At 39.3% G+C, this 13991-nt stretch overlaps 1 pseudogene; it reads right to left on the minus strand.

Moving 5' to 3' along the window:
• Positions 1-11324: 11324 nt before the first annotated feature.
• The window catches only part of LOC102875824, a 145142-nt pseudogene continuing 142475 nt past the window's right edge, over positions 11325-13991 (minus strand).

Raw genomic sequence — 13991 nt, forward strand, 5'->3', positions numbered from 1 at the left:
GCTTTTCATTTTTATAATTACTAATTTCCTGTATTTATTCTTAATACATTTTATATTCCAGTTATTAATGGATGCTTATAGATATTTCTGTTCATTTTGGAGTGTCTTCCAATCTAAGATGCTCTATTTCAGTAATATATATCCATATATATATATTCCTCTGATGTTACAGATTTCTTAATCCATGCAATTTCAGAAGTGCTTAGCCAATCCTGCTTTTCAGTCTGTCTTAGTTTAGGGGCTCCATTTAAACTTGTCTAGCATGGGTAACCCTGTTAGTATCTGAAAGAATTAAAATAATAGCGGCATAATTTCTAGCATCAAAGCAACCTGCAAGTCACCTCATTACATCAAACTTACAGATAAATACTATACATATATGAGTCAACTATAATCAAGAAAGCATATACACACATAAGCTAAACAATTCCATGGGAAAAATTTGGGCAATGTAGTCCATTCAATTTACAGCTTTGAAAAAAAAAAAAGGTCAGCTATGACTCAGTTTCCATTCAAGGCAATGAAAGAAGCTATGAAAAAATAATTTGTTAAAGCCTTTTCGTTTTCCTATTTCTATTATATTTAATATCTTATTATTTCTACTCACTACTGTGGAGTACACTCTGACTCATAGTAACTCTCCATATGGTTTTCCATGAAGTACATCATCATGCTCCAGCAGAGCCTTTGTGCATTCAAACTGCCTGAGACATACAGCATTTTGGTTAGCAGCTCTATCACACTACGGACCACACAGACAGTTTTTTTATGTTGTTGTGTATTATTGGGTCTGAACCGACCCATGGCTGACCCTCCAGTGTGTTTTCAGAGGCAGTTAATTGCACAGGAGACTGCCCATCTTTCTCCTGAAGAACAACTGAAGGCCTCAAACCATGAGCCTTCTGGATTTCAGGGCAGCTTCTTGCCACTAGGCCACCTTAGCTTCCTTTTCTGTCATAGCAGAACTAAATTACTGAGATCAAGTATGTGGGCTTGCAAATTTGGCATAGGTAAAAATTTTTTATATTATTTCAACTTGAGATTTTGTAATGTTTTTGTTTTCTTGCTCTTTGTTTCAGGTCCCGACAAAACTTACATTATTATTTCTTGGTAATTGTTTTTGGAAGCCTTGGGATTTTTCTGCCAGTGAAAAGTTCATTGGGTAAGAAAGACAGCAAGGAGAAAGAGGGAGAGAAAGACAAATAGAAAGAGAAAGAGAGAGAAGAGAAACAAAGGAAAGAAGGAGAAGGAAGGAAAAAAGGAGAGAGGGAGGGGATAAAGGGGGAGGGAAGAAGGGAGGGAGGAAAAAGTGGAAGGAAGAAAAGAGATGAAAGGGGGCAAAGGTAAAAGTCTAAGAGAAAACTGAGGAACTTGTGTCATGTTTGTTTTAGCTTTCACACAGAAACATTTTTTGCAGCTATAATCTTACCAATGAAGTCTTGCATTAATAAAGACCAAGACTGCATTTATTTTTATTTACATTATTTAAAATACCAGCTTTCAGTAACTTTATTATAATCAGATATGGTCAAATAAGTTCCGTGGGCTTATCATAGCTATTTGTAGATCTTAATTAATATTGTATTTATGTAAGGGAAATTCTTTGCCTGATAAAGACTACCATTCATCTTCAGTAAGTTGCCTAAACTCAAATTCAAACTCATTGCCCTAGTGTCAATCCTGACTCAAAGTGACCCTCCATTGGGTTTCTGAGTTTAAACAAATATTAATATCAGAAGATTCTTATCTTTCTCCTGTGAAATTACTTGTAGATTTGAACTGCCAGAAAGGGATCACCATTGTGTTAGTAATCACAGTCATGAAAGATTATGTTACAAAAACTCTCCAGACTAGCATTTACAATCAGTTCTTCTGCCTTTCAGGCTTGTTCAGCCTGGAAGGTAAGCCAAGGCTGTTGTTGTTGTTGGGTGCTGTTAAGTACAACTCATAACAACCTTATGAACAACAGATCTGAAACTTGTCCTATCTTGTGCCATAATCACAATAGCTGATACATTTGAGCACATTGCTGCAGTCATCATGTTATCACATCTGAAAGAATCTTCCTCTCTTTCATGTCCTTCCATCTTTTCAAGTATGATATCCCTTTCCAAGGAATAGTCCCTTCAGCAACATGTCCAAAGTATGATAAAAGAAGATTTATCATTCTTGCCCTCAAGAAGCATTCTGGTTGCACTTTGCAAGATATATCTATTCATTATTTTTTCAGTCCATAGGATATTCACTACTCTTAATTTTATAATTTCTGCTTATTTATGTCATCAACTTAGGGTCATGTTTTTTGAGGTCATTCTATATTCTGCTGTCCCTAGTATCATTCTGACTTATGACTGTTGGTTCAATGTATTTGTAAAAATGATTTACTTTTAACTTAAAAATTGTTTCTGTTTAGATGATTATTTATACATGGATATATATATATATAGTTTGAAGTAAGTAATGGCATTGTCCAATCATATGCAGTAGGACAGAATTGAGAGCTAAAGGACACTACATGGAAATTGTTTTGATAAATGCCAAATCTATACCTGACTACTAAATCGTGAAAGACTATTATTCACCTTTCAATTTAGTCCATGATTCTTACTATTAATTGCCCTAGCTAATTCAATTATGCAGCAAGCTTCTCACATTATTAAAATTGTTCAGGTAATTGTGCTGAAATTTTATAGAGCTCTCACCAGTAGAGATTTTAAAAGTATTTGTTATGCAAAGTAGAGAGCTGTGTTACCTCCCATAGTTGTTTTTCAAGGACCTAACAAAGAAAATATATGAGAGATGCAAGGAGGGTGGATGCAAGGGTGAGGATATAAGGAATTCAGGTTTAGTCTAGAAATTCTACTTCCCTGTCCAATCCCCTGTATCATGCACCTTAGACAACTATGATATAATACTTTTCTAAATATGAATTTTTCGTAGCGTACAAATAACATGTCCACTTCTTTGGAACTCAATGTCTTCAAAGTCTGTGACCAGTTATTCTGCATCAGCCACCATAGGGACAACTGGGTCGGTTTGTGTGGGCCTGAACAAGTAATGCATGCTTAAGGTTACACAATGTCTATCATCACATCTTACACTACTAGTCTTAGGACCTTTGTGAAGCCTTAAGGAGTGAGAGATCTTTCAATATTCTTGGTGCTTAGATATATGAAATTCAGAATTATGGAAAGCCAATGCTAGAAGCATTCTAAAGCATGGAAAGAAGGTAAAATATTTTATAGGATTTTTGAAATAGAGCAATTATGTCCAAGGCTTTGGAGACAAATATACTACAATGATCCCTGGTGGTAAATTACCTGTTGGGCTGCTAATCCAAAAATCAATCAAATATATCAGGTACTTCAAGGATGAAGAATGGGCAATTTACTCTCTTAAAAATTACAGCTTGAAAAATCTAATGGAAAGTTCTCATGAGTCAGAATTAACTGGTTTTTTGATTGGTTTGGTTTTTTATTTTTACTTTTTATTTGTTTTACTTTTATTTGTTTTTATTTTATTTTAAATTTATATTTCTTTTTTATTTTATAAATAAGATTTAAAAGAGACATTTTAAAGTTATGCTGAAGAGGAACTAGGGAGAAAAAAATACGAATGTATCAAGGTCAGGGACTTGAGGCCATATAAGAGCTACAGTGAAATATGTTTATTCCTTCTGTGTCTCATACTTCAGTATTTTGTGCAAAAAAAAATACAATTCTGAAACACAAAAGTATGAAGGATGCATAGCTCAAAGTCATAAATAAGGACAAACTGGGAAACTTCTGGAAAGATTGAAGCACAGAAAATCCTGGCACAAAGAAGGATGATTATGTATAGGTGAACATCACAAAATGGAACAAAGGATGACAATGTGGCTGGAGAAACACTGAGAGAATAGACATGTAAATGGAAAGGTTTCATGTTCTTGCAAAATATTGTGAAATTCTGCACTTTTTCATTAATGCTTGTGAACAGGCTATGCTTGAACAATGAATAATTAAGTACTGAATCTTCCAAGTTTGGTGAGAATACAAATTTATTATATTGTTGTTCTTAAGTGCTGTTAAGTCGCAGACAACTCATAGCAACCCTATGAACAAAAGACCTGAACACTTGAATAACTTTTATCGTTTCATATAGTTTCTGGAAGCATGCTATTTCTGAAGTTGATGCCACTCTTGCTTCCAAGCTTGTTTTAATCTGGGAGCTCCACCAAACACTGCCCATCATGGGTAACCATTATCACATGCGGTGTTGTAGTTGTTAAGTGCTGTTGAGTCCCAAGCGACTCATAGCGATGCTATGAACCAAAGTTCTCAACACTTGGGTGACTTTTATCCTTTCTAAGGTGGTTGCTGTTGTTGTTATGTGCCGGCGAGTCGCTTGCGACTCATAGCGACCGTATGTACAACAGCTCTAAACTCTGCTCTGTTCTGTGCCAATCTCATTGTCTCTGACACACACATCCAGGTTGTCCCATCACCAAATCAATCCACCTCCCAGAGGGCCTTCCCCTCCTGCGCCTGCCCTCCACCCTCCCAAGCGCGATGTCCCTCGCCATGGACCTGTCCCTCCTTACAACATGACCAAAGTATGTCAGACGAAGTTTCAGAAACCTTGCCTCCAAGGAGCAGCCCAGTTTAATCCTCTCCAGAATGAATCTGTTTTCTTACCAGTCCACAGTACCCTCAGCACTCTTCTCCAACACCAAGGCTCAAAAGCATCAATTCTCCTTCTATCATCCCTGGTCATTTTCCAGCTCTCTGACACATAACAAGTGATTGCAAAGACCATGGCCTGTACCAGACCAAACTTAGTCTCCAGATACACTCTGTTGCTCTTGAGTACTTTAGAGAGGTCCCTAATAGCAGACTTTCCCATGGCAATACGCTGGTGCCAAGAGTGTTGATTGTAGAGACAAGCAGACTAAAACTGTGAATACTCTCAATAGGAAAAAAAAAGTTACACTAAGAAAATAGAAATAGAAATAAGGTAATTCCATAATATTTTTACCCCATCTTCTTAGGTGACTTGAGATGAACTCATGGAAAAGCATGATTTTTGGAAATTATACAGAGAGGATATTATGATGAAGGAGGAAATTTAAGCTGCTTTAAAGGATTTAGCAAATAAACAAGATCCCAGGAACTGATGGAATACTAACAGACAATTTGCAACAAACAGATGCAGCCTGTAAGTGCTCACAAGGCAGTGCCAAGAAATCTGGAAGACAACCCCCTATACAATGATTGGAAGAGATCCATATTTATTTCCACTCCAAAAAAATGAGGTAATTCAACAGAGTGTGGAAATTATCAAATGATATCACTAATATCACACACAAGCAAAATCTTGCTGAAGGATATGCAAAGGAAATTGAGCTGAGAAAGAACTACCAGAAAACACAAGCTGGGTTTAGAAGAGACCATGGCTTTAGTGACATCATTGCCAATGATTGTCAGATGAATCTAGGCCAAAAGCAGAGAGTATCAGAACAATGTCTATCTGTGTTTCTTTGACTGTACAGTGGCATTTGTGTGGATCACAACAAACTGTGGATAACTCTGAGAAGAATGGGAATCCCAGCAAACATTATTGTGCTCATGTGTAACCTATACTTAGACCAGGAATCACTCCTCAGAACAGAACAAGGAAATACTGTATAATTCAAAAGTAGGAAAGGAACACATCAGTTATGTGTCCTGTCTCCATACCTTTTCATTTTGTATGCAGAACAGATTAATTGAGAGGCTGGATTTTATGAGGAGGAATGAGACATCAGGGTTTGAGCAAGACCCACAATTTGTGTTATCCAGATGGCACAGCCTTAATTGCTGAAATTGAGGAGTCCATTTACCACAGAGAGTCAGGGACTATAGTTTGCAATGTGGATTGGAGTTCACATCAAGAAAATGAAGATTATAACCACTAGGACAATTGACACTATGATGGTAGATGGAGAAGAGAGAGTGATTGTTAGACATTTGGGAAGTTTCTATGTTCTTGTGATGGTGAATAACACTGTTATGAACATTGATGTACAAATCTCCATTTGTGCCTCAGTTCTCATTCCCCCGGGGTACATTCAAAGTAATGGAATAGTTGCAGTGGAATATCTAGGTCATATGAAATTTCTAGGTTTAGTTTTTGAGGAAATGCCAAATTACCTTGCAGAGTGGTTGTACCATTTTACCATCCCACCAACAATGTATAAGAGTTCTTGTCACATCCTCTCCAACATTTGTTACTTGCTACCCTGTCAAACTTTGCCACTGATACTGGAGTGAGATAGTATCTTATTGTGGTTTTGATTTATCTCTCTCTTGTCAGTCATTTTGAGCATTTCTTCATTTGTCTGTTTGCCATTGAATATCTTCCTCTATGAATTTTTTTTCTGTGTCTTTTGCCCATTTTGTAATTGAGTCATCAGTCTTTTTCTTGTAAAAGCCCTGTAGGATTCTGTAAACTTTTGATGAGACTATTGCCTGAAATGACATTGCCAAATGTTTTGTTTGGGTTTTTTTCCCCAGTTAGTAAGTTTTGTTTTTTTGGGGAAAAAAAAAACCTTTTGGAAAAAAGGTGTTTTTATGCACACAGGGATTTAACCTTTAGAAGGTCCCATTAATCAATTTTATTCTCTTCAGAGGGAGAATTTGGCTGTATTTGGCACGTATCTGATATTTGGTTCCTGGCTGTATCTAAGCTTGATCTGTTGAACTTTCTAGTTTGGGGCTTAACTCCCACATTTCTGAACTACAAATTGTTGTTGTTGTTGTTGTTGTTGTTGTTGTTATGTGCCGTCGAGTTGCCTGCGACTCATAGCGACCCTATGTACAACAGCCCTAAACTCCGCTCTGTCCTGTGCCAATCGCACTGTCTCTGACACTCCCATCCCAATTATCCCAGTCACTGAATCAATCCACCTCATAGAGGGCCTTCCTCTCCTGCGCTGTCCCTCCACCCTCCCAAGCATGATGTCTCATTCTAAGACCGGTCTCTCCTCCAAAGTATGTTAGACGGAGCCTCAGAATCCTTGCCTCCAAGGAGCCACCCGGTTTAACCCTTTCCAGGACAAATCTGTTTGTTTTCCTAGCAGTCCATGGCATTCTCAATACTCTTCTCCAGCACCACAGCTCAAAGGTATCAATTCTCCTTCTATCCTCCTTAGTCATTGTCCAATTCTCTGATGCATAACAATTGATTGCGAAGACCATGGCCTGTATCAGACGCACCTTAGTCTCCAGAGAGACACCATTGCTCTTCAGTACTTTAGAGAGGTCCCTAAAAGCAGACTTTCCCATGGCAATGTGCCTTTTAATTTCCTGGCTGCTGGTGCCAAGACTGTTGACTATGGAGCCAAGCAAACTAAAGCTGTGTACAATCTCAATCTCTTCACCATCCATCCTGATGCTGCCAATTGGTCCAGTGGTGAGAATCTTTGTCTTCTTGACATTGGGCCTCAATCCATATTGTAGGCTGCAGTCCTTGATACTCTGCAGCAGGTGCTTCAGGTCCTCTCCAGTTTCAGCAAGCAGGGTTGTATTATCTGCATAACGCAGGTTGTTGATAAATCGTCCACCAATCTTTACCCCACATTTCTCCTCATAGAGCCCAGCCTCCCGGATAATCTGTTCTGCATATAGGTTGAAAAGGTATGGAGAACTACAAATAGATTGAGAAATTATAATTCACATGATGCAATACTACACAGCACAGAGAACCAATGATTTTGTAAATTAGTACATAACTTAGGAGGGACAGGAGACAATTATGCTAAGTGAACTAACTCAGTCCCATAAGGACAAATACAGTATAAGACTTTTATTGTAGAATGGGTGTGTAGCAGAGGGGTGCAGATGGGCTAGGGTAGTGGTTAATCATAGAGTTCCAAAATTTGATGGGTGGAGGGTGAAGTGGGCAAAGGAAATATTAAATATTGGTGTAAAAACAACAACAATGCATATGAACTTTGTAAGTAAATCAGTATAAAATTTAAAAAATATTTTAAATAAAAAATAGAGATAGTGATTGTTAACAATTTCAGTTTGCTCAGTTCAACAATCAACCTTCTTTACACCAGCAGTCAGGAAATCATAAGAAAACTTGCATTGGGATATTTTGCTGTCAGGTACATCTCCAGATTGCTGAGGAGAAAGGATGTCAGTTTAGAGACTAAGGTGTTCCTGATCCATTTGATTATCTTCATAATTACTTGATATGTATCAGAGAGCTGAACAATGACCAAAGATGAAAGAAGGATAATTGATGCCTTTGAGTTTTGGGGTTGGAGAAGAGTATTGAATATACCATGGACTGCCAAGATAACTAAGAGATATGTCATGGGGAGGGTCAAAACATGCTGCTTTTTGGACGTAAGTATTCTGAAACTCCATCTCACAAACTTTGTGCATGTATCCAAGAGGAACAAGTTTTTGGAGAAGGATATTATATTTGGAAGAATTATGGTACAGTGCAGGAGAGGAAGATCTTTAATGACATAGATTGATATAGCAACTGGGGTAATGACCAAGGGTGTGTCAGAAAAAGTGAGCTTGGCTCAGGATAGAGCAGCATTCAGAGCTATTGTTCAGAGGGTTGCTATGAGTAGTAGTTGATTTAAAGGCACATAACAACAACATATACATAAATTTGTATTAGTATCTATAGTTTTCATAAAAGATTACCATAATCTGGAAAAAATAGATTTGGATTCAACATTTAGTGATACCTCCAGTTTGATTTCTTAGGCTGTTTTATCGTAGGAAAGTAGTAATCTTTCTCTTACAGAGTCACAGTGGATTTCACTGCTGCTAATAGCAGCACACAATATCAGAAATTAAAAATTAAATAAGTTAGGAAAATTTGCTCCAGAGTGCTGAAGAGCAACAATATCATTCTAGAGATGAAGATGTACTTGAGCTCCGCTATGGTCTTAACAATTATTTTCTGTGCATCAGAGAGCTGGACCATGACCAAAATGGAGCCTTTCGGTTGTGGTTCTGGAGAAAAATATTGAACATGCCATGGACTACTAAAAGAAAAAACAAGTCTCTCCAAAGAGAATGAAACCAAGCTTCTCCCAAGGATTTTATGGCTTCTTTTAACATTGGGCATGTTTCCAGGAAGAAGTCCTTGGGTAAGGACACAGTGCTTGGAAGGTTGGAGGGATAGTGCAAGAGAGGAAGATCTGCATGAGATGTATTGACACAGTAGCTAGGGAAGTGAGGGTAGATTTGTCAGAGATAGTGAGATTAGTTCAAGATAGAGCATTTGCTATAGGATCGCTATGAGTCATAGTTGATTCGATGGCACATAACAAGAACAGCAACACACACACACACACACACACACACACACACATGCACACAGCGTGAAGCAGTTTTATTCTTTACATATGTCATAACTGTGTTATATATCATGTTGTTGTTCTTGTTATGTGCCATTGAGTCACCTGCAACTATAGCAACCTTATGTACATTAGTTTTGAAATCTTTCCTATTCTGAGCTAATCTCATTGTTTCTGACAGATCTAATCCCATTTCTCCAATCACTAGGTCAATCCATTGCATTCTGGACTGCCTTCTCCTCTGCTCACCCTCTACCCTTCCAAGCATGATGTCCCTCTCCAAGGAATGGTGTTTCTTGGCCATTTGCTCAAAGTATGTGAGCCAGAGACTCAAAATCCTTGGCTCCAGAGAGCCTAGTTTTACCCTCTCCAAAACAGACCTCTTTGTTCTCCTGGAAGTCCCTGGTATATTCAACACTCTTCTCCAGCACTACAACTCAAAGGCCTTGAACATTCTTTTATCATCCTTAGTCCAGATCTTGGTTGCATAGCAAGTAATTTGATCAGGTTCACCTTAGTTTCCAGACTGACATCTTTTCTCTTCAGCACTTTAGAGAGGTCCCTGAAAGCAGACTTCACATTTTGATGTCCTGATAGCTGGTCCCAAGAGTGTTGATTGTGGAATCAAGCAAAGTAAAGTTTTAAAAATATCAATCTTTTCACATCTATCGTGAAGCTGCTAATTGGCCTAGTGGTGAGAGTCTTTGTTAACTTGATGTTGAGCCTCAATCCATATTGAAGACCACTATCCTTAACCTTCTCCAGCAAATGCCTCATGTCTTCTTCAATTTCAGCAAGTAAGGTTGTGTCATCTGCATAACACAGATTGTTGATTAATCTTCCTCCAATCCAGATGCCACATTCCTCCTCATAAAATTTAGCCTTCCAAATGATCTTTTCTGCATATAGATTGATAAAATATGGCAATAGGATGCATCCCTGACACACACCTTTCCTGATCCTGAAACATGAAGTGTTCCTTTGCTCTGTTCTGACTACTGCTTCCTGGTCCAAGTATAGGTTTTGTATAAACACAAGTAAGTGTACTAGGATCACCTGTCTTCTCAAAGTTACTCTCTGTTTTCAGACAAGTTCTCGCTAACATTGGCTATGGTGTCCTTAGTTAGTCCCATGGCCTCCTCAAAGTCGAGCCTGCACATCTGGCTGTTCTCTGCTGATGTACCAGTCATTTCTGGATAATCTTCAGCAGGATCTTGTTTGTGTGATATTACTGATATCACTTAGTAATTTTCACACTCTGTTGAGTCACCTTTTATTTTGGAAGACAAATAAATATAGATTTCTTCCAGTTAGATAGCCACGTAGTTAGCCAGTCAGTTGTCCTCCAGATTTCATGGCATAAACTGGTGAGAGTGTATGGAGCTGCATCTCTTTATGAAATATGTCAATTGGCATTCCATTAATTTTGGGGGCCTTGTTTTTTTGTCAATTCCTTCAGAGCAGCTTGAACGTCCTCTTTTATCACCACAAGCTCTTGATCATAAGGTTTTTTTCATGAAATTCTTCTGTTTCACCCAATTATTTTTCTTATAGTGCCTTTGTGTACTTCTTCTGTCTTTTTTAAATTTTTTTTTAATTTTAATTGTGATTTTAACAAAGATTGGAGAAAAGTTAGATTTTCATTCACTGATTTTTTTAATGGACCAATTTGATGTTCTTTACTTAAAACCAGTATTCCAGTCAAGAAAAATGAACCCAAAAATGCATCTTCTTATAGTGACCAACTTAACTAAATACAAATGAAGTCAATGATGTATCCCATTAGCATGTTCTGTTGTAAATCAATTAAAAAAGCCCTCTCCCACTCCAGGCCTTCGGCAAACATAGATAAAAGAGTGTCGCTGAGTGATGGTACCATTAGGAGAAAAGTTTGGTATATTCAGTCAGCTGCTACAGAGGTTGCAGTCAAAATCTGCAGCCCTGGCACCCAGAGTCAGTCAGCAGTGGTGGGGAATCAGCCATACTCCTTCCACAACACTAGGTGAAGACTGTTGTCGGGCAAGCTGGTGGCAAAGACCAAACCTATGTCATTTTGCTCATCCAGTCCATTTAGTCAGGATGTTTCACCTGCCAGAATGCTTGAGCCTCTCTTTGATTTCCTACACTCCGGCAGAGGCCAGTGGCTGATCAGGCTCTCTGTCCACAAGTCCATGATATACAAGTAGGGGTTGTCAAATAGCAGAGCAAAGATCTTTCCAAAGCCAAGCAAAGCCAAGTTTGTGATCTCAGAAGTCTTGATGACCTTGAGAATATTGAACTGGCAAAGCCCCACTGATAGAGACCTAGTCCTGAACTACAGATGATGTATGTGCCCTTAAAATGAAGTCTTGGCTGCAGGTAGATACTTCCATCTTTAGAGACAGACAATGTCTTTAAGAACTTTCAGTTAACTTCTTCCAGTTGGCCAGATCTTAATCTCATATTTGTCTGCCCTTAAAAGGATGTAATCTCCAGGGCTGTGCAAAAGAGATTTGATTTTACACTTCTGTAAAACTACCTTCGTAACTCATTATGTGTGGCCGGTGAGTGTGTTCAGGCATGTCTCAGCAGATAAAGCCTATACTTTCACAGTGAAGACTGAAGATCCACTCACCAAGATGTCCAGTTAATCATCATTGCTGTTGTAATGTGCCATCGAGTTGCCTGCGACTCATAGCGACCCTATATATAAACAGCCCTGAACCCTGCCCTTTCCTGTACTAATCTCACTGTCTCTGATACACCTGCCCCTAAAACCCCAGTCATTGAATCAATCCTTCTCATCAAGGGTCTTCCTCTCTTATGCTGTCCTTCCACCCTCCCAAGCATGACGTCCCTCTCCAAGGACTGGTTCCTCTGTGAAACATGTCCAAAGTATGTCAGATGAAGCTTCAGAATCCTTGCCTCCAAGGAGAAGCCTGGCTTCACCCTCTCCAGAATGAACTTGTTTGTTCCCTTACCAGTCTGTGGTATATTAAATACTCTTCTCCAGGACCACAGCTCAAAGACATCAATTTTCCTTTTATCATCACTAGTCGTTGACCTTCCTCTAGGTCGTATAGCCCTGGTGTACAAGTTGCTGTACCGTGGTCACTTGTGGTTGCTGTGAGGCTGAACACTGTGACACTGATGTGTCAAATGTGTTACTGGTTGTCTACCCAATGTGGACAGAGAGTGGGGTGGAGCTCCCCAAATAAAACAAGCTTAGAAGGAGGAGTGGCCTCCACTTCCATGATAGCTTGCCTCCGGAAACCCTATGAACCCGGAGAGGCATCCAAGCGTGGAGGACTCTCCTTCATAGGGTCACTATGAGTGGCCTGTGACTCAACAACACTTACAACAACAACCACAATTATTGACCAGCTTTCTGATGCATAGCAAGCAACTGAAAAGACTATGGCCTGTTTCAAGCACACCTTAGTCTCCAGTACTCTGGAGAGGTCCCTGACAACAGACTTTCCAGAGCAACTCACCTTTAAATTTTCTGGCTTCTGGTACCAAGAGTATTGATGATAGGAGCCAAGCAAACTGAAGCTGTTAATAATCTCAATCTCTTCACCACCCATCATGATGCTGCCAATCAACCCAGTGGTAAGAATCTTTGCTTTCTTGATGTTGAGCTTCAATCCATTTTGATGGCTACACTAAACAGTGTCCCCCTGTGCCTCCTTAAGTGCTGAGTCTTGGCTCCAGAACTTCATTCCCAGCAGGCCCCAGTATTGTCAAAAGAGCCTGTCACAAACCTCCGCTCATCAAACTTACTGCTGCACAAGTATGGGTCTGTGCTCACAACCCACAGCTTTGCAGACAAGCCATCAGACCCTGTACAGAGAAGTCCATCTTTATAGTAAAGTGCATGCCCTCTGCCACAGTGTCCAAGTAATGATGAGGTCTTAAAGGCTTCATGGTCCTTGAGTTGCTTCATTCTCAAAATAGCCTTCAAATAAACCTTCTTCCCATATAAAGCGTCCTGAACAGAATCATCTATCTGCCAGCCCAATTTTTTATGTGCAGTTTGCCACACCTCTGTACGGGCACTTATCACCTTATTCCACTGTTTAGAGATGAGGCAGCATATGAGTAGTCTGAGGATCGAGCCATTTTAACAAATAAAACCTGAGCTCCAGGAGAAGGAGTTTGAGGAAGTCCTGCTTGAGGAGAGTTTCTAGGTTATAGGAGAGATGCCTGAGATGGACTGCCCCACTTAGACTAATCAGTTGATCCAGACTTTCATTTTTCTGAGCAAGGGCCCCCCGGGGTCTGGACACACACCAACTATGCACGGTCAGGCCATCAGAGCTTCACAGCAGCCAAGTTCTCACTGTAGCCATGGCACCAGAACCTGTGGCCTCATTCATTCATTGTTGTACATTTTACCCCCTCTCCCGCCCTTCACATTCCCCAAACAGACTTTTCTTTACAAAGAACCCAAAACCTAGTTTATTTACAAAATTTGAATACATTGTTTCTGAGAACAGAATCTTCCATTTTCTTTTGATGTTTCCTGGGTCATTGAACATTCTGCCTTCATCGTCCTTAAGTATTGCCACTTCAACAAATGCTATATGGTGCCACTGTTGTAGAATGAGGCTGGCATTGGGATGGGGGTAAGACTGAGAAAAACTGGATGAAATATGTTTAC

This window comes from Elephantulus edwardii, unplaced genomic scaffold, assembly GCF_000299155.1.
Source record: "Elephantulus edwardii isolate Elephantulus edwardi_28Jun2011 unplaced genomic scaffold, EleEdw1.0 scaffold00123, whole genome shotgun sequence".
Lineage (NCBI taxonomy): Eukaryota > Metazoa > Chordata > Mammalia > Macroscelidea > Macroscelididae > Elephantulus > Elephantulus edwardii.